Source organism: Galeopterus variegatus, unplaced genomic scaffold, assembly GCF_000696425.1.
Source record: "Galeopterus variegatus unplaced genomic scaffold, G_variegatus-3.0.2 Scaffold4957, whole genome shotgun sequence".
Lineage (NCBI taxonomy): Eukaryota > Metazoa > Chordata > Mammalia > Dermoptera > Cynocephalidae > Galeopterus > Galeopterus variegatus.
In genome coordinates, this window is record NW_007731068.1 from 60829 (window position 1) to 66579 (window position 5751).

Consider the following 5751-nt stretch of genomic DNA (forward strand, 5'->3'; position numbering starts at 1 on the left):
AAAAGTGTCCAAAAGACCTGAATAGACTTCTCTCAAAAGAAGATATACAATTGACCAACAGGCATATGAAAAATGCTCAACATCACTAATCATCAGGGAAAAGCTAATCAAAACCACATTGCGGTATCACCTCACCTCAGTTACACTGTCTATTATCAAAAAGAAAAAATAGGGCCGGCCCGGTGGCGCACTGCTACAGTGCACCGCTTGGGAGCGCGGTGGCACTCCTGCCAAGGGTTCGGATCCCACATACAGACCGGTTCCCGCTCACTGGCTGAGCGAGGTGTGGGTGCAACACCGAGGGTTGCGATCCCGTTGCCGGTCCCGGTCCGGTGCGGGCACAACACTGAGGGTTGTGATCCGTTGCCGGACACGAAAAAAGACAAAAAGGAAAAAAAAAGAAAAGAAAAGAAAAAATAACAAATGCTGGTGAGGATGTAGAGAAAGGTGAACTTTCATATACTCGGTGGCATAAATTGTACAGCCACTATGGATAGCAGAATGGAGATTTCTCAAAAAATTTAAAAATAGAACTATGTCATGATCCAGCACTCCCACTACTGAGGATATGGACAAAGGAAAGGAAATCAGTACCTTGAAGAGCTCTCTTTACTCCCATGTTTATTGCAGGACTATTCATAATAGCCAAGATATGGAATCAACCTGACTGTCCAGCAACAGAAAAACTGATGAATAAAATTTTGTGTATTTCAACAATGGAATTCTATTCAGCCATGAAGAAGAATGAAATTCTCTCATTTATGACAACGTGAATGACCCTGGAGGACATTATGTTAAGTGAAATAATGCAGGTGCAGGAACACAAATACCACAAGAGCTCACCCATATGTGGAAGATAAAGAAGTTTGTGGCATAGAAGTAGAGGGTAGAATAGCAGATACGTGGGCTGGGGATGGTAGGGGAAAAGATGAGGAGAGTTGGTCAACAGGTACAACATTATGGTTAGATAGAATAAGTTCTGGAGTTATATACACAGTAGGGTGATTAAAGCTACTAATATAGTGTGTGTATTTCCAGACAGCTAGAAAAGAGGATCTTGAATCACAAAGAAATAATAAATGTTTAGGTGACGGATATACTAACTACCCTGACATAATTATTAAATAATGTATATATGTATTAAAACATCACACTGTACCCCATAATCATGGCAACTATGTGTCAGTTATAAATGAAAACTTTTTAAACTACAAAAAAAGGAAAATGAGAGTAAAAGAGTAAATTAAGATATGTAAGGCATTAAACACAGTGCCTGGTACGTGATGAGCCCTCGGTAAACATTCCTTTCAATCCTTACCCATCACCATTCCATTTTCTCCTTCATCTCTGTCCTGACCCGCAGGATACTCAACGCAGACCCTGGAGGGGGAAGTGGGAATGGGATGGAACAAGAGACGTGAGAAACTGAGACAAGACAGTATTCTGATCAAGTCTCGTTTATTAGCCAGAAGGTCACAGTTTATATAGACAGCAGGAGGGAATCAGCAGATAATTAAGTATGCAGATGTTTTCTGGGAAAGAGCACAGGGCAAATCGTTCCAGGAAATGGAACATTTCTCAGCTATCTAAAGCAAAGCAGCAGGTGACCTATGCTTAGGGCTGTGCAAGCAGTAAGAAGGAGAAAATGGCGGAAAGGTCACAGCATTATATCTTTAGTGTGAGAAGGCTATTAGCAGGGCTTCATGACCCTGAGCAGGCAACAGCCGGGCTCTATGGCTCCGGACATATCTCCTTTCTCTTCAGTGACTCAGTCTAACCTACCATTGAGCAAAGACCATGCTACCCACTCCCTTATGATTCTGCTCAAAGATTCTTGTGACATGGTCTTCTGTCTACTCAAGGAACCCACTACATTTATATAGAGTCTGTTTTTGAAAAAGAAGCCTATTTATATTCACAAAAAATAATACACTTTCTCTTACCTTTACACACCACTCCCAATCCTGCCCTGTTAGTTTAGGCATTCATTTCCTTATTTCATGCTTCTTCAGTCTTTCTCTTTCCACCTTACAAATAAAGATAGTACAGAGACAAAAATAATGACCTGGGCGACAATAGAAAGTTCCTTTAATGACATGGATGTTTTCTTGTGGCAAGATGAATGTTATTTGCAAGACACCACCTGAAGCCTGTTACTGGGTTTGGCTTTCAGCAACACTGACTCTAGGACACATTCCAAGACCCCCGGAAGACAATGACTGTGAGAGAAGCCACACCTACTCTGGGAATTCCTGCTGTTGGGAAAAGTGTTTTCACAGAATGCTGTGCATGATTTACTGCTCCCCAATCCTTCCACTCCAGGAAGTTAAGCCTCCCCTATAATTATCATCTCCAGCTGGACTGCCAGGACCATGGATGGGAAACACTTCCCACCCTAGGTGACCAAGGTGGCACCTCTAACTATAGTTACAGCAGCTCACACAGACCTATCGCTCATTGGGTGCAGATATGGTCCTTACAAAAATCCCGTGAGTTCTAGCATCCTAATTTTAACAGACTATACAAAACAAAGCAGATGTTACATAATGTGCCCAACATCACACAACTCCATAATTTAATCTCATCCCACAACCCATCTGGGCAGAGGGCATCCTAAGATTCCTGAAGTCTCCTGAATGATGTCGACCATCCAGAATGATTTTGCCCCCTCCACTTTCAGGATTTGATCAAGAACCAGCACTTTGTTTTCTTTCTCCCCATCATGTATGCACCCACTCCCTAAACCACACTCACAACTTCACAGCCCTTCATGAAATCTTGCTTTTATGAACCTCGACCACTTCTGGGAAAAGCAGAGCCAGGTTCTCAGTCTTCATAAAAAGTCATTTTTACTGAATTGTCAACCATTAGCACAGCCATTATCTGACCATAAAAGGGGGTGCAGTAGAGAAAGAAAGTGTAATGAGAAGGAAGTAGGAGGACGGAGAGGCCCTGGAGTGGTCACAAAGAGAAATAGATTCCAAAACCAGAATCAGTCATAAGATACACCCAGAGTTTATGGCCTGTGAACAACGGCAGCCCCATCTGTCTCTTTCTGTGCCTGTGAGCATCTAACACTCTTCTCAGCCCACAGAGGCCTGGGAGCTGGGGCCAGACCAGAGCACCCAGCAGGGAGCTGTGAGGGTGGAGGAAGCAGAAATCAGAGAAGAGAGCTTGACTCATAGGGGCCTGACTCACCTATGTACACATCACCTGGGCAGGGGACAGATCTGTGATTGGTTGCTGTGCAGGACTCATGGGTAAAGAAGTTGTACAAGGTAGTTGTACATGCTCAATGTGTCTGACAGAAGGCACCACAGCTTCTTCCCATTTAGAAACTAATCATCCCTCTCTTTACCCTCTGTGGAATTACATTCCTCTGTCCGTATTTACTTAGCTGTGTTGCTGGAAATAATTCAGTACAAATCCTTAAAGTCCCAAGAATTCAGTTCAGCTCAAGACTGTTGGTCATATTAGTGATGGCCAGGAACAAATATTTTTTAAAGGCTCTGCAGAACATTTTGATAACCCAATATACAATTCAGGATCACTGAGCTACAAAAATGAAGAGGAAGGAACCTACTACGTGCTGGGGTCCTCCATGTGTGCACCTCATCTAATGCTCACAATCACCCTTTGAAGAAGGTACTATTATCCCTATTTTCTAAAAAGCCAAGTGACTTCTCCCTTAGCAGTGGGAAAGGGTGGAACGAGGATTCAGATTCACATATTTTTTTTTGAATTTTTATTTTGTCAATATACAATGTAGTTGATTATTATGTCCCATCACCGAAACCTCCCTCCCTCCTCCCTCTCCCCCCTCCCACCCAATTGTGTCCCCTCCACTTGCTTGTTGTAAGAACTTCAAAAAAAATTGTGGTTGTTATATCTTCCTCTCCCCCCCGCCCCAGTTTTTTTGTTTTTTTGTTGTTATTGTTGTTGTTTGTTTGTTTGTTTGTGTGTGTGTGTGTGTATGTGTGTGAATTGATTCATTCACCTTTAGCTCCCTCCAATAAGTGAGAAGATGTGGTATTTCTTTTTCTCTGCCTGACTCGTTTCACTTAATATTATTCTTTCAAGGTCCATCCATGTTGTTGCAAATGGCAGTATTTCATTTGTTTTTACACCTGAGTAGTATTCCATTGTGTAGATATACCACATTTTCCATATCCACTCATCCGATGATGGACATTTGGGCTGATTCCAGCTCTTGGCTATTGTGAAGAGTGCTGCAATGAACATTGGGGAACAGGTATACCTTCGACTTGATGATTTCCATTCCTTTGGATATATTCCCAGCAGTGGGATAGCTGTGTCATATGGTAGATCTATCTGCAGCTGTTTGAGGAACCTCCAAACCATTTTACATAGGGGATGCACCATTTTGCATTCCCACCAACAATGTAAGACAGTTCCTTTTTCTCCGCAACCACGCCAGCATTTATCATTCAGCATCTTTTGGATTTTAGTCATCCTAACTGGGGTGAGATGGTATCTCAGTGTGGTTTTGATTTGCATTTCCCGGATGCTGAGTGATGTTGAGCATTTTTTCATATGACTGTTGGCCATTTGCATATCTTCTTTAGAGAAATGCCTACTTAGCTCTTTTGCCCATTTTTTAATTGGATTACTTGTTTTTTTCTTGTAAAGTTGTTTGACTTCCTTATATATTCTGGATATTAGTCCTTTGTCAGATATGTATTTTGCAAATATTTTCTCCCACTCTGTTGGCTGTCTTTTAGCTCTGTTAATTGTTTCTTTTGCTGTGCAGAAACTTTTCAGTTTGATATAGTCCCATTTGTTTATTTTTCCTTTGGTTGCCCGTGCTTTTGGGGTCATATTCATGAAGTCTGTGCCCAGCCCTGTTTGCTGAAGGGTTTCACCTATGTTTTCTTTCATAAGTTTCATTCTTTTGGGGTGTATATTTAAATCCTTAATCCATTTTGAGTTGATTTTAGTATATGGTGAGAGGTATGGGTCTAGTTTCAATCTCCTGCATATGGATATCCAGTTATCCCAGCACCCTTTGCTGAAGAGGCAGTCCCGACCCCAGTGAATAGGCTTGGTGCCTTTGTCAAAGATCAAATGGCAGTAAGTGCCTGGGTTGATTTCTGGGTGTTCTATTCTATTCCGTTGATCAGTGTCTCTGTTTTTATACCAGTACCATGCTGTTTTAGTTATTATAGCTTTGTAGTATACTTTAAAGTCAGGTAGGGTAATACCTCCAGCTTTATTTTTTTTGCTCAGCATTGCTTTGGCTATTCGTGGTCTTTTGTTATTCCAGATAAATGACTGTATAGTTCTTTCCATTTCTGAGAGAAAAGTCATAGGAATTTTGATGGGGATTGCATTAAATTTGTATATTACTTTGGGTAGTATAGTCATTTTCACTATATTGATTCTTCCAATCCAGGAGCATGGGATGTCTTTCCATCTTCTTGTATCCTCTCTAATTTCTCTCAGGAGTGGTTTATAGTTCTATCCAGTCATCCAATCTATGTCTTTTGATTGGGGAATTTAAACCCTTTACATTAAGAATTGTTATTGAGAGGTGTTGATTTATTCCTAGCATTTTATTATTTGTTTGGTTGTCTTAGGTGTCATTTGTTCCTTGCTTTCCGTTTTGCTGTGTTTTTTTCTCTGTTTGTTGCTTCCTGAGGTTGCCACTAATGATTTTGTTCGTTTGTTTTCTTTTCATGATTGTCATTTTTATTATAGTAGTGGGTTTTTATTTTACTTGGATTGTTATGG